Here is a 16,753-nt window from a genome sequence, read left to right on the forward strand (position 1 = left end):
CTGAGGGTAGCAATCACTGGTTCCCCTTGCGTTCCGTCCCCCATAGAATTGTGGGAGTTTTTAAACATGTTTCTATATACCAACAGGAACAGGAACATTACCTATGTCAAGGTCCCAAATCTTCAGCTTTTATCAAGAGTGAATGAGTCATGGTAGTTCAGTTTCTTTGCATCAGACTTTCACCAAAGGCAGCTGGTGGTCAATGTACCCCTGTAAATTATCATTTGAAAAACAGATGGGTGACCTCCAGTGGAGGATTGTACATGGTGCCACATGGAGATGCAGAGCACACTTTGAGTTGAGGGTGATAGATAACACTGCAGTGTTAGTTCATTTATTTGAAGAACAAATGGGTTCCTGGGTTCTGAGCTACAAACAATGGCGAGTTAATATTTTCATTTTGAGTCTATGTTTTTTTTTTAATTTTACTGTAATTAAATTAGTGTATTTTCACTCTTTTTACTGTTTCTTGTTTAATCCCAGTGTTTAAATAAAAGGATTTTTAAATCTCCCTTCTCTTCTCTTGTGGGATAGGAAAGAGATGGGGCATCATGGCGACACCTTCACTTGTTGACACTCCACTGCTTAATATGCTTAAATTGGCATATAAATGAACAGTTAAAAGTTGTGGTAAAACCAGGGTTTGAGTTATAAAATCAACCTTTATTTTTTTATTAGACTTTATTATCTGACAATAAGTACACCTGACCCTGTAAAACCTTTCATGAAATGTGTGTATTAGTAAAATATTACTGACCACAGATTACGTAATACTCACTAAAGAAATATAGTAGCGATTGATACTGTCCATGTTAATAGTTTTTGGGATAAGATTAATAAGAAGGCCAGGCTGAGGTGAAGACCATTTTAAGCCAAGAACAAGTTTTCACATTGATCGAGGGCTGTTTATTTCCTCTCTGCATGGTCTCTCCACTTAGGATAGAGGTAGTGGAAGTGGGTCAACTCTCAGTCGCACAGTGGCTGTACCATACACGTGCACCTGTACAATCATATATCATGAGGGAAAGCTAACAAAAGCAGGAGTGATAACCTTTCAAATAGAAATGGATTTAGAAATGGATCATGGTCTATGTATCATTGACAAATGAAACAAGAACTCTTGCTTGCAAAAAAGCCAAGACTGCCGAGGCAATACATTTTATAGCTTTGTTTGCATCCACCAGTTTATATCCTCTGCCCTTTATAGCTGAAAGCCTTTAACTTTCTGTGACTTAGCACTGTAGCATTGAAGTCACACAAATGTATGCCAGTTGATGCCAGAGCCTGTGTGGTTTTGTGAGTGTTTGTTAAGGCATGTCTGAATGAGAGGAGTGTTATTTTATGTCACAGGTCTCTGCACCCATGGATACAGAACACTGTACAGAGCAGGAGGCTTCTGTTCAACAAATAAGAGATGGAAAGCACAGAGCAAATTCAGGTTAATTCATCCTAGCCCGGGAAATGGTAGAAAAACAACTATGACAATGAAAGGTGACTGAAAAAAGTCAAACAAAAAAAATCTAACAGCCCTATGCATGACATGAAACAAGTTAAGGGTCCACAACACTTGTTTTAGTGTTAAGTTAAAAAAGAATCTCAAGACAATGCTTGATGAATTTCAGAGTCTCAGGAAGAAACGTAAAAAATGATGAAGACCAGCCAGCTTCACTGTTAAATCGATGAATCTGGACAGGGTCGTACTTAAGGGAAGGTCACATTCATATCTGGAATCTGTCAACAGGGATACCAAAACTGACCCTGATGTATGGCTGTAAACAACCTGTGGGAACATTCCTGCAGGTTATACTGCACCATTACCCATTTTAAATTACTGGTATTATCAAAACGTGGCTGTTAATATTTTGCCACCCAGCAAATATGTTTACACAAGTGTTTTGATTTGCACTATTTTCTTGAGATCATGATTATGAGGTTGTTTCAGCCTTAAAAAGTTTTGTGACATTACCCAAATTTTGAGAGAGGATATGAAGGTAGTGGAGAGAGGAGGATACAGAGAATAGGGTTAGATGGAGAAGGTTGATCCGCTGTGGCGATTCATGAAGGGAAAAGCCGAAAGAAGATGAAGAAGATTCAAATTTCTGGACATTGCAGACGAAAAAGTTGGCTGTGCCACTGTCTCTCTGACAGTGTCCGTCATTGTCTTCAAAGCTTTGCTCTTTTAATTTATGAATACATTGCTGCAGGCCTGTAAACCCTCAACTGCTGTTTTGTTGCTCACTTTTTATTCCTTCATGGGTCGTATTTAAAGTGAAACATGTCTTGCTAGTTATGAATGTACTTGTTCCATAAAATTTGCTTCACATCTGTGGGCCTTTTTTCCTGCGGGCCTTGAACTAAGGGGCGGCTCTTTTGTTTATATTTTGGTAAACTTGTAAAGAGTGAAATGTTACCACAAAAAGTTGATGGCTGTAAGCTTATTGGAGGGCTTTTGTTTCAATAATATTCAATTCTCATGTTGCTTCAGAACCTAGATGGAGTTTTGCCATCAATATATGAGACCACAACTTCTCTTCTTAAATGAAGAAGCAAGACATATTGTGAAATTCCAACAACCACAACCTTGTGGTGTTAGAGTCTATTTATGTCAAGTTTGAAAGATGAATAACACCTTTTAACAAAACGAAAGTTCTGAAGTTTGACAGGTAGTCCCATAGTTCCCAATAGTTCTCCCTACTCCCTATAATAGGGAGAAAAAGTAAGGGGCTGGTTCACCTGACCAAACAGCGGCTGATTGAGCAGCTTCATATTGGATTTTGTCTTTTGTGAGAAAGAAATATAAATATACTACTTCACGATGAAGCCTTCACCTGACGTTGACCAGCAGCCCTAGATTCTAGGTCTGTTCACTGCCATGAAACATTTGCCAGATATGTGGAATAGGTCTGAATATAGTAACAGTGGCACCTGTGAATACAAATAGCATCACTCTCAAAATCACACATCATATAAATATTGCCATGAATCCTCACAATGTTGTTGCGTTGAAACACTAATGCCTCGCTGATCTGAAATGTGCACAATCCTGCCTGGAGAGTCAAATATTGTCACAGTTGGCAGCCACACATCTCGCTTCCACAGAGGTAATAAACAAGTTTACCTGCAGTAATCATCAGCTATGCGTCTGCAGGGCTGCAGCAAAAGTGTCCTCTCTGCCCCCTCTGCTTCAGAGGAGACAGGCATATTGTGGGAATGAGGAGGGTTTTCTGCAAAAACTTCTTAAATCAACATTTGGTAAGTGATCAGACTGTACAAAAGAATTAGTTTCTAGCAAGAATTCTTGATTACATGAATAGAATAAGATAAAGCCAATAGACTAGGATGAGATGATGGAGCTACTTAGTCCTAATTCACTCCCAAATTGTCAATTACAAGGCAAAAGTATATACTTTATAATCTGCTCTACTGCTAATAGATCATTGTTTATGAAAAGAAAACTATGCTTTTTTAAGAGGACCTGGGATGTGTGGGTTAGACTTCATGGTCTAACCCACCCACCATGGTCTAATCATGATTTTTTTTTGATACAGTAATAAATCAACTGAAATACAAGTCCTTCGCGCAGACGTAAATAATATGACTTCTTCCCGCTGGCAATTTGACAGATTAAAGGTTTAAGCTGAGATGTTTGATCCACTTCTTTTCTACAGTCAAGAGATATTTGACAGAAGAAACATTGCAAGTGTAGCAAATGATTAATTGGAGCAACCTCTCCCTTTTTTCCAATACACGCCAGGGTTATCATCACACATATCGAACATCTTGAACATCTTGAACGTTGGAAGTGCGCATGTAAACACACACGCACAACTTTATTATTAATCTTTCTCATGAAAATGTATCCAGATGTAGTCCCTTTCCAACGCATTTACCCAGACCATGACAGACTACCATTTCCCATATAAAGCTACATGAGCTGCTTTTAATAATTAATTGTGTTGATATGAGCAACTCTAGCCTTATCGTGCTTGCTATTCCATTGAAACTGAATTTTGTGGTATTATCCACTCCTAATTGTTTGTGTCCCCCTGTAAAATTCTGGTGTCACCCAACATTGAAGTTGAAGCTGGAAATTTCTTACCCTCTGACAATGTCAATCGAATCCTAACTTGACTTTTATTTCTAAGGGATTCATTGCAGAGCTATGATATTAGACCGCATTCCATTGTATTAGTGCAATTTATAAAGAGAAATTGTGGTATTTACCTACAAATCAAATTCTCAGCATGAAAGTAAAAATGTATCATTCTCAAAGTGTTATACTCTAATTTGATGTCACCCAGTAATCTTCATCTACCCAATAACATCTTGTTATTACAATGTACAATTTTCCGCTGGATGGTTTCTGTTTATGCATGAACATAAAATCGTGGAATACATTAGGCTCAAATAAAAAGTCAAGCAGATTTATATTTGGGCATTTCTTCAACCCAATAGTGATGTAATTGAAGATAATCCAGAGGTAAATGATTCTCAGTTTGCAATAAAAGTAAATCATGGCATTTACTTATGCTAAGGTTTACTTTACAATACACAGCATTTATTGCATAAAAGTGGACGTGACGTTTCATTAATTATCAGCAGATGGTTTCGTTGACTATCGCCCCATTGCTAAGTAGCGACTGAAAGAAATACAACAGTCATGTAATTTCAAAAACATTAGAACATTCTTTAGTGGCATTAGAAAATATTTGGAGAGTGAGGAAAGAAGGAGAGAAACCTGAGACATCAACATTTGGAGCTGACAGAACTAACAGCCAGAGGAAGACAACCTGGCAGTAGGAGATGTGGCTTCCAGGGATATGTATGAACACTGACACAATTGCTGGGTATTCACCATACCTTCATCTTCTCCTGCTGTCTTAACTGCAGCTGCTAAAACTGCTGACATTTCGAGTCTCCATTTGCAGCATTTAAGCAACTACTTTAAATATGCTGTTGTTTAACTGAGTACCCAGTACTTTAATTGTTAAACCCCTCCTCCCAAAGACACTGATCAACACTGGAAAAAAAATGAAAACTTGACTGTAAACTTGCAGTTTACATTCATGTCACTCTTGAATGATCCCAAACTAATCAATACATTGATACCACAAAGATAGCCATGAATTACTGAGGGTTCTAGCACTTATTCTTTAACATTTTAGAGGAAATAATTGCACTTGACGCTGCACTTTTAACTATTTTTGATAATTATACTTAGTTTTCTAATGAAGCCTTACATGATATGTTGAAACTTTTTTATGTCTATACATGAAAGGTCTGCTATACAGTGTATTAGATGAACCAATAATGTTCCTTGGCGTTGCAAAATATAATGTAGTACCCATACTATTATGTGAAAAAATGTGCTTGCAAAGGTATGAAATATATCCAAGTGCCAATAATTGAAACAAAAATACATCAAATAATTCCATCATAACATAACAGTCTGAAAAATGACATCTATAAATTGTGTGATACTACAGTATTTCTGTATTTATTTATTTTGATTAAGTGGTCTCTTTCTACAATGACATGAATTTCAGTAGAACATTATGCTTATGCTTTTTTTAAGACTCATGTTTTGTGCGAGGATGACATTGACAAACTATGGGCTTTTTTCAAGTGTAATTAGAATATTAGATAGGTAAATAGGTGATCGTTAATAAAATGTAAAAAAAATTCATGCATATACTTCATTTTATGATTGTACATAATCATAAAATATAGCGGCTTAACTAAACGTTTGATTGTACATCCACGTTTTCGCTGTATTCTTTTTTCAATTTGGGGTAGAAGTGGTGTGTTTTTGTTCTTGACCCCTTCACTTCATTCTGACGGCTAAGCAGCTACACTCCCTGCAGTGAGGCAGGGCTGACAGTTTACACAACCCTCAGTTCCAAACCTTTTACCTGTCAAGTGTGCTATGGCTGCCACATGCCATGATTGTCAGTATCATTTCCTTCATAATACAGAACACATTTTTCATCACAGAGTGTTATGTGCTGCAGAGTGGACATGCAGAGTGGACATACAGTGCAATTACAGCTTTGGATCTATGCTGAGTGATATACTCACTGGCCACTTCATTATTTACATAATTTTTCTTCATTTTTAAGTGTTCAGAATGTGGGTGGTATTGTAGTAGCGTATACAATGACAGGAGTGTCTCCTATGTCTCTTATTATACCACGACATTGTTTGACAGTTTTAGAATTAGAAAGTGTTTTCAACGTAACCAGTGCATTAATATCTCTTACTTGATTTATAAAAGCAGTAGCCCTTCTTAATTCCAATTTCAAAAAGCAAGTTTAAATGGTTTATGCATCCTGTATACAAATACACACTCATATGTCCCTTCCTAGAATAATTTGATACATGAATGACTGCCAGGCACCCAACATTAGTTTATTATTTCTTTCACAAAATGAGGCCTTTCCCATACAATGTCACCAGAATGTTGTAACTGTCAGCACTGCTATTGTTACTATTTTGAGATTGTTTGTGCCTGTCTTTCCCAACCCTCATATACCCCTGTCTCTACCACAGTCTTGCTTTCTATCTCTAGCCTTCTCTTTTGCTTGTTCTCTGTCTACCCCAACTGGTCAAGACAGAGGGCTGCCTTGTACAGGGCAGTTTTTCCTTGCTAAATGCTTGATCACTGGGAAATGTTGGGTCATGTTGGGTCATGTCCGTTGTAAATTGTTTTAAACAGTGACGTCCAGACGTTCTTTAAGCGTCATGAGACAACTCTTGTGATTTCACACTATATAAATAAAATTTGACTTTACTGAACTGAACACAATTATTATTAATCTAAAGTTGCAAGCCTTTGGTCTTTCAGAACCTCCATCAACTGAGACCCCAATACCCAATACACATTGTCACCAAATATAGTCAGCTTGGGGTTGAGGCCACATGATTCATTTTGCATTCCCTCCAAATGTTGCTTTCTAAATAGCTAGATTGTGGCTTATTGTTTAAAATATTTTCATAGCAAACATGATGAACATGGATAATAGCTCAAGCCTTTTTGGGAATGTATCCACTTATATGCTGCAGGGTGATGTCGATAAATTTGTTTATGTTTTTAGCCTGATTAGTGCAATTTGCTTTCCCTGCAATGTGTGCTCCTTACAGTCCACAGGCTTCACACCATATGGTACTTTCCACTGTCCCTTTCTGTCATCCTGACCAATATGACCTCCAAATATTCATTATACTAATGCAAAGTGTCCTTTTGTCCTGCATGATTTGCAGTTTCAGACAACGCACTGCAGGTGACATCTGGTGTTGTAGTTTATGTATCCCCCAAACCCCCAGTGTGAATCAATGTGCTTTGTCTCACAAAAGAAAATAAAAACAAAGTGGTCTGTGGAGTGATTTCTTTCATTGTGTTTTTATTAGTACCATTACATTTTTTACAGGATCTTTTTTTTTTTCAGAAACTGTAATTGTTTTGTCAAGGTATCATTCAGGAAAAACATTTTGACATAGTGTAGGATAAACACTCTTTGCATTGCTCTGTAGGGGTTTCTGGGGAAGGCTTGTCAGACTTTCAAGGCAACACTGTGCCCTTGCCTGATTGAAAATACAGCATGGAAAGAATTTCCTGAAAGGAAACTCAATCCCATTTGCCACTAAACGACAGAATATGCACCAGAGGAATCATCAACAAAGTATCATGTTCACTATATACAATGGTAATCTAAGAAAAACGAAACAAAAAATGTTATATGTCCAGGTAGGTTTTGTGTGGAGATTATTATTCAAAGATGCATTCAGTCTATAAAGTACTTACTCTTTTACAATCATTGCAATGGTTCTGTCTGAAAGACGAGAGAAACATACGAAGGTTGGACTGACAGCCAAGGATGACAGTGGCGTCACTGAAGATGGTGCGGCAGAGGAGGTCATAATCTATGGCTTTCCTATGCTGACTGGTCTCACAGAGCCTAACTGGTGTAGAGTTTCTATCCAAGCAGCTGGTCTGGGGTGTTCTGTGGTCGTCCTCAGCCCTCTTTGAAAGAGGATAGTCAAGTTGAATCCCTCCATGAGGCCCTTAGGACCCTGCCACTTCAGTCACACGTCATTTTCGCCTTGAAGTCAACAGTGTTGAGAGCAGCTAAACTATTATGGGTGAGCAAAGGTGACACCTGTGTGCAGGAGACTACCTGACAAGTGACTGAGAAGATGCTTAACCAATGTGAGAAGCCAAGATGTTAGTAAGGCCAAGGTTTTCTGTCTCAAAGGGTGGGCAGGAAAACAAGACAAGATAAGTTTAGCGTTTGGTTTGCAAAGTAGCTCTCCTGTCGGCAGGTCAGATGAAGCTTCGCTTTAGTCCCATTGAGGAAGTTGACAAGTTTAGGAAGGGATTTTGACAGCGTGCTGAATAGGCTTTTTCTTCAATATAATCCACCCAGTGTTTCTCAATTTGAGAAGCCCTCAAGGCTGTAATGGTTTCCTTGTATTTTGCCTGGCCACACAGATGATGGAAAATAGCTCTGATGTGGGTTTTGCTTGGATTGGCATCCCTGTTTTATTTGGGGTTCGGCACCAAAGGATGAGTAGCCCAGCTTGACTGAAGCAGGCTCAAGACCTTTGGAGATTGCACAGGCACTAAAATCCATATGTGAGCTAGATAAACAGTAGCCAGTGTTATTTACAGCTTTTAATCCTTTAGCATGTGTTGTGGGCTATCTGAACCTTTATCAGACTACAACGCAATGAAAAAATAAAACAGCCCCAAAAAAATATTTTTTCATGTTTTTTTCATTTTTGTTAATTATAGACTATAGAGCATCCACTGTTTGCAAATGATTGTTCACAATCACAACCTCTGGGGAAGAAACAAAACAAGATTCTTAATAAGTAATAGTACCAATACACATCTAGAATAAGTCTTGTAACATCAGTACATTGTAACTTCAGTATAAGCTAAAAAGAAAAAAAAAGTTGATAGATGAAAATTTTTACACACACACACACACACACACACACACACACACACACACACACAAAATCTTGTTAATACCAAAAAACAATTGTCACTGAAGTTAAAGTAGAGAGAGCAGAATGTCATGTGCAAAGATATTGTATCAGTGGACGAAGGAAATTGCAAAGACTTATATAAAGAAGACAATACATTTCTGATGCCATTTTCTGTACCTCTTTTAATTATTTGATGCCATTGTTCATCTATGAATTTTGCTGCTCAGGAAAGGCTGATGACATTTTCTACTGAGAGCCATGACTTTCAGCTGTCCCAGAGCAAATTACTGCCCAATCTGTTTTTGGATAGTTTTCTCTTTTGTTTTGACTTTTGGTAATACATTTGGGAGATTTGGGAAAATTCAAAAGAAACACCTGCAATGATATAAGGTTAAGAAAAGTAAAACACTATTTAGTTGGTGCAATTAAAATAATTTACTTTTCAAGTGTGACATTCTCTACTTTTGATGTTTGTAAGACCCCAGAAAACAAAAGATTGATAAACACTGATTAATCCTTTAACATTGCACTTCATTTAAAACTTTGTTTTTCTATCAGTCCTGTTGATTACTTTTAAATTTAACCAGTGTTTACAAAAGTTGTCTCGTAAATCTAGCTGAGTATCGGGAATTGAAATTAGAAATGTTGAAAGAAACAATCAGGTGAAGTTAAAGTACAAATTGTCCTGAAGTACTCGATTTAGTAACAGTAATCTATCGCTTGGACATTGTTAGTTTAGCACAATGCAACAAAAGGAGGAAAAGGGATATATTGTGGTTTGACAACCTCTTTCCTTGCAAGGAACTTACAACGTAAAACTTTACTTTTGCATTATTTGTTAAAGTTTAGGTTTCAATTTGTCTTTTTGCAATTTGAATGCTGCCTTTTTTAAGCAAAGTTATGGTAGGAAAACGTGGTCCTTGCTGTAGCTCTACAAGGGTATTACTGTGTTACCAATGATTGCGATATTATTTATGATTTATCATTTGGCAACACAAGAGAGAAAACAATTTCCCAAACTCTCAAAAATATCCAATAGTAGGTAGGGAATGGTCAATTGGACCTAAAAACCATGATCCCTGGCAGAGAGAAGTCCTGCAATCAAATGTGTTTTGACAATTTTATAGTGGCTAAGTTCTTTAAGACACCCACCATGGAATTTTTGATGTTTCTCCATCAGAGCCACAGATCTGCCAGCCATATCACACAAATCTCTCATACTAGTGCAGATTTTTCTTTGCAATGATGCAAGTAGCCACATGCATTTTTCTAGTTGACCAGCAAGGGATCTAAAGTCCTTTTTAATATCTGTCCAGGACCTTTACATGGACGCTAAATGGTTTATACTATATTATTTGGCAGTCGCAGCTGCGCCATGCATTGTACTTCACTGACATTCTCTGTAGTTTAACATCCAGTGTTCTTAGATCCCTTCTTTGTGTATTCCAACAGTGGTTGGCGTATGAATAAACGTGGGCATATGAAATAGACAAATCAGCAGAATACTCATTCTTATTGTGACTAGACAAGAATGAAAATATTTCAATTGAAAACAGGGGAAATCTAAAACTAGTCTCTTATTTCTCTGGAAAAATAGAGGATCTCTGAACTGTATCTAGCAGCGCTGATTATTGTGGTGCAAAGTAGAAGGCTAAGGTGGTTGAAATAAGAACCTGATGGATTTTAATGACTGCTCCGAATCCAGGGAAGCATATGGTTTACTTTTTCTCTCAGTTTTACCAAACTACAATAATGTGTACACCAAAAACAAAGAGTTTAAGGAAGCTGACTTCAAACACATATCGTTGCAGATCACAGAAACTCCACTTATCATAGTGTAAATTATTTTGCTTGGTTCAGAGTCATTATAATTATTCATTTCATTATATGTTTTTGTTTTAAGACATGTATTTATCTCTCCTAACCATGCAGTTATTTGATAATTCCCCCATACTTATTATTAACTATATTGTAAAAAGTTGATACATTACCTCCTGTAAAAAGTATTGAAAGGGATTTATTTGAATTTTCCAAAAATATATAACTTCATTCTAGATTTTAATCCTTTCTAGGCACTTCTGAAGCTCATCTGCAAGCCACAATGTTGGGCTCACCACTGTCCATTTCACTTATGTATTATCACAGCTTGTGTACCCCTGAATCAGGAGGGACTATATCTTTGCACACATTTTTCTAGCATCTTAAATCAATGTCTAATGAAAGTTTAGTGTCAGAGGTTGATTAACCACCTGAAATTAAAGTGTCACTTTAATTGGCAGTGTTCTCCTTGGACTGAAATTTGTAAAAAAAAAAACCTTTTCATAGAGAAACATGGTTTCCTCTTATGTACCCATATTACAAGAATACAGCCAGAGCCACTTTGCATTGGCGAAGGAATGATTCCATAGCTGCATTTTCCACAAGGGCCCAAAGAAACACGTTGGCTGTGATTCCCCTTCAGCGTTCACCTATGTTTTGTCAGCTTGTAAATATGTCATGAATTAATTGGAGTTAAAAATTATTTTAGAGAATTTGATTGCTGTTGAAATAACCTCTACTCTAAGCCCAATTTCACATATTCCTGTTTTCAAATGGTGACATTATAAAGTCTGTATGCTGATGATAATCATCCTGTTCCAAAAGTTGAACAGACAAATCCTTTCCATACCAGATAGTCACAGAGCAAATGAAATTACCCGTAATTTCCAGACAATTGACTGCACTCGAATATAAGCCGCACCGGGTAAAAATAAATAAATATATGTGTACATATATCGGCCGCACTCGTCTGTAAGCTGCAGGTGTCTAAGTTAAATAATAAGATATTCACACACAAAGATGTTACACGGAAACTTTTTTTTTTTAATGTCTAATGAAATACATTCCGGTTACATCCACGAATGCTGTACGGGAAATGTTTTTTTTTTTTCCTTTTTCGAACAGTGCCTGTAACACAGCTGATGACAAAAATTAATAGTAATTTAAGGAAATACACAAGGAAAAGTCCACCCATTGATTTTCTATACCCACTTTTTCCTGCTCCAGCTGATCGATATCTTCGTCTTAAAACCCTACTAAAACCATTTAAGTCATCTTCTTCAGCATCGTAATTCAGAAGCCTCAGAATTTCACGGTAATTTTAAGTGATCCGATGTGACGAGGCTAAATGTTTTGGCGGTATGAAGCTCTTTAGCCCCAAAATATCCATAAATTAGACAGATCACTGTTTAAGCAGCAATGTTCAAAGCGTGTGGAAAAAAAAGTTGCAGTTAATAATCCGGATATTATGATAAAAAAGTCTCCATTTCAAAGAGTGGGGATTCAAAAGTCTGCTATTGGTTCAACATTTTGTTTTGTGTGAAAGATAGACTTATTTATCTAGCTCTGTTCGCCAACGCACACACACACACACACACACAAACAAACACACACACACTGATGCCATGCAGGGATGGAAAAGTCCTGGAAAAATTAACCATTATTCAAGATGGCGATGATGATGATGATGATGATGATGATGATGATGATGATCTATATGTGCATATCTAATTTTTTTTTTACTGTCTATCATGTTTTAAAAAAACATCTTAAAATAGTTCTGAAGGTAAAAGTACAACAGGAAAGTCTGAAACACAATGACAAAATAAAAATCAAGATGAGTATAAAAATACACGCCAAGAACAATTACAGCAAAAAATTTGGAATATCTGTCCACATAAATCACACCCCCGGTGCAATTCTGACAGGGGACATTTCTGTTCAGAGTTTGCATGTTCTCCCCATGTCTGCATGGGTTTCCACTGGGTTCTCCGGTTTCTTCCCATAGTCCAAAAACATGCAGCAGGTTAATTGGAAAAAATTTGGAAAATTAGCCAGATGTGTGAATGAGAGAGTGAATGGTTGTCTCTCTCGACATGAGGCCTTGCAACATGGTGTAGCCCGCTTCTTGCCAAATGACAGCTTAGATGCTCAAGCATCCCCGCGATCCTGAGTAGGATAAAGCGGTAGATAAAAGATGGATGGATTGATGGATTGATGGATAAATTAAACCATATAATAAAAAACAAGAAATTAAATATCATGACACCAAGTAAAGTACAATGTTGAAAAGTAAAATATGACTAAAACAAAGTAATTACTATCTTTTACAAAACACAATGACAAAATACAGTATGTCAGCAAGAATTTATTACAATTCTTTCACTCATTATCTATACTGTTCATCTTGCACTTCACGTTGCAGGGAGACTTGAACCTATCTCTGTTGTCATTGGACAAGAGGTGGAGTACACCCTGTGAGTACAATCACTGAGCCACACATTTAGCAACATACGACCAGTCAGTCTCTCACTGAAATGTCTCAGACATTTTATGTCTCTCATTAACCAACTTTGGTTTTTTGGACTGTGGGAGGTAACCGGAGAACCCAGAGGAAAACCATGCAAACTTCACACAGAAAGGCCTGTCAGAGAAGAACAAGGGACCTTGTTGAAATCTTCTTGTCGAGAGGCTTCTTCAGTTCATCTGATGTGAAGAAGCCTCTTGGATGAGGGGTGAAGCATCTTCAAGTGAAGAAATTCAAGTCTCGTTGTCATGACAAGAAGATTTTGACAAGAATTCACAATCACAATGGATGACTGAGAACCTCCAAAGAAAACCAGGGACATTCTTGCCTTTGGGCATAAGTGCAAGCCACTGTGCCACGGTTAATAAGATTGCACATTGCCATGTTTTAGTTTTAGTTCTCATGTGATCCTATATATTGTGTTGTGTTTCACTGTTTCCCCTTGTGTTTTTGACCTTTGGGGCTGCCATATGTGTGGTAGTTTAAGATGACAAATTACAGAAAATAATTCACCATGGTTATAAAGCCTGGATGCTTTTATGTAATTAAATGTGGCACTGTAAAGTTGAAATAAGTTAATGCCATCACTATGTCAATGACTTACTCTGAAGTTTTTTTTTTGCATAAATGACACCCACTTAAACAGTCAAGTGATTCTGACTTTTTTTGGACAGGCAAGTACTGTACAAAAATGTCTTGGAAAATGACATTAGTTTTTCATTGGCATTTTACCTTGCCAACCTCAATATAATAACTGTAAAACTATTACAATCTGAGAAGTGTTGTTGTTGGCTCCTTGTCAGAGCAGAAGCAGTCAACCAGGTCAATTTGAGACCAGCTCCTATATGCTTAGATTTCATTTATAATTCCATGAATTTGACAAGAACCTGTAACAGCTTCTACCAATGTTGTTAATCCGAGAAACACAAAAAATGTTCAGCAGTTTTTGTCAAATACCTAGTTGTAAAAAGAAAAAGAGCAGTTCACTCTTAATACTTTTTCCAGTAGTATATCATCTGACGTCTTTTCGGCTCAGGTCCAACACCCTCACCACCTCACGGTTGACATGTCTGGATTTGCCAGTATTTAGATGAATGTATTTCTTTATCTTGGACATAATAAAGGGCATTTCTTTCTGCAGACACACTTGGCAGTCAATTGGACTTTTATGAGGATTGCCATCTTATCACAGAAACTCCACTGTTGATACTTGAGGTGGAAAACTGTTTCTCTACTTGGTGAATGTCATTACAGGACTGGATACACATCAAGTCAACCACACCAAAAGACAAAAGATTAACAAGAGGAGCTAACAGTGAACCCTGCTTGCCTTTTTTTGTTTTGGATTACCTCTTTTTTTAATGCTAACTATAATTTATGAAGATGAGTGTAGTCTGTAAGTAAAACAAACCAAAGGCTGAGGTCTCTGCTGAGGAATTATTTTCACCTCTGCTAAGTAGCGGAAAGGATCATTTACATTCCCCTCACCTGGTTGGCTGGTTCATTCCTGCAGCTGGGATGCATGCCAGAAACACTAAAAATAAAGAAAGGAGAAGAATTTAATCCCCATCACAAACATGCCAAAGCCAAGGAGAGATTAAAGACTTTTTTTCAAAAAACAACATTTCTGGACATAGACAATAATTCCATTTGTTCAGTAAGTTGTTTTCTTTTTCGATCGTGAGTCTTTTTCTGGGGTCCAGAAGGGAAATTAATTTTTTTGTTTATGGTTTGTCTCATTTTACCTAGTAACCATGACACATAGGAATTCCTCTTGCCAACATAATTAAAAGTAATATTTTGGAATACAACAAAATGGCTACTGTTTTCTGGGTTTTGACATCTCAGACGTTGAAAGTAAAGGTTTACAGTTCAACTGCAACTGCAAGTGTATTTGAATCAGCCAAACATCAATGAATGAAGAAGTGAACAGTAAGTAGCTAATATAAGGTCATAAACAAAGATAAATGAATATCTATGTTGTGTGTAGAATAATGTTTACAAATACTTAATTTACAGTGCAAGGACAAGATACCCTTACAAATTCACAAACATGCCAACGAGTGTATGTATATGTCTTGTAATGTGGGAATAAAAATGTTCTTTATTTGTAATGCTGCCTAGAAACAGAAGTATACAGGAACAGGAGGGTTTGGGGGAAAAGGAAAGAGAGAGAGAAAGAATTCTGAATTTCAGTTTTCTGATGTAGTGCTTCTAAACACCACTGAGTGACACCACTCCTCTCTACTACCAGTTCATTGTCTGTCAGCTGTTCCTCAAACAGCAGTAGTCTTGATATCCATTGTCACTGATTCCTTTCCCTTCCATAGCTTGATCGCTGGGAAATCCGAAAGCCAAATATGTTATTACATATTTGGGTTATTGCAGTGTTATATGCATTAACGCAGCCTCAGGGCAGCACGGGCCAAGCCCAGATAAATGCAGAGGGTTTCGTCAGAAAGGGATTTTGAATATCTGGACTCTGACAGGAAAAGATAGAGTTGTTCGACATGCTGCAGAGAAGGTAAGTGGATGTACTGTGTGTCCAGGAGACCAGGTGGAAATGTAGTAAGGCTAGAAGCTTAGGAGCAGGCTTTAAGTTCTACTGTCGTGGTACTGACAATGACAAGATGAGAAATGGAGTAGGAGTTATCTTGAAAAGAGGAGTTTGTTAAGAACGTTCTGAAGGTGAAAAGAATGTCAAATGGACATGTGAGTCTGAAACTGGAAATTTAAGGTGTGATGCTCAATGTTGCAAGTGGCTATGGCCCGCAGATGGGATGTGAGTTAGAGGAGAAAGAGAAGTTCTGGAATGGGTTGGATGAAGTGATGCAGAATATCCCCAGAGATGAGAGTGGTAATTGGTGCAGACTTCAATGGACATGTTGATGAAGGCAATAGAGGGGATGAAGAAGTGATGGGCAGATTTGTTATACAGGATCAGGGCGCAGAGGGACAGATGGTTGTCGATTTTGCAAAGAGGATGGGAATGGCAGTAGTGACCACTTCTTTCCAGAAAAGACAGGAACACAGGGTAACTTATAAGAGTGGAGGTCGGGGCATGCAGGTAGACTACATCTTGTATAGACAAGATAACCTGAAAGAGATCGGTGACTGCAAAGTAGTTGTAGAGAAAAGTATCAGGGGCACTATGTGATAGAAGACTATCGTCCAGAATGAAAGGAAAGGTGTACAAGACAGTGGTGAGACCAGCGATGCTGTATGGCCTAGAAACTGTTACAATGAGGAAGAGACAGGAAAAGGCAGACTAGATGTCGCAGAGATGAAGATGCCAAAGTTCTCTTTGGGAGTGACCAGGATGGATAGGATCATGAATGAGTCCATCAGAGGAACAGCAAATGTTAGATGTTGCGGAGAGAAGGTCAGAGAAGCCAGACTGAGATGGTTTGGTCATGT

The sequence above is a fragment of the Fistularia commersonii genome, chromosome 26, assembly GCF_037954325.1.
Source record: "Fistularia commersonii isolate RoL2024-O1a breed Wild chromosome 26, RoL_Fcom_v1.0, whole genome shotgun sequence".
NCBI lineage: Eukaryota > Metazoa > Chordata > Actinopteri > Syngnathiformes > Fistulariidae > Fistularia > Fistularia commersonii.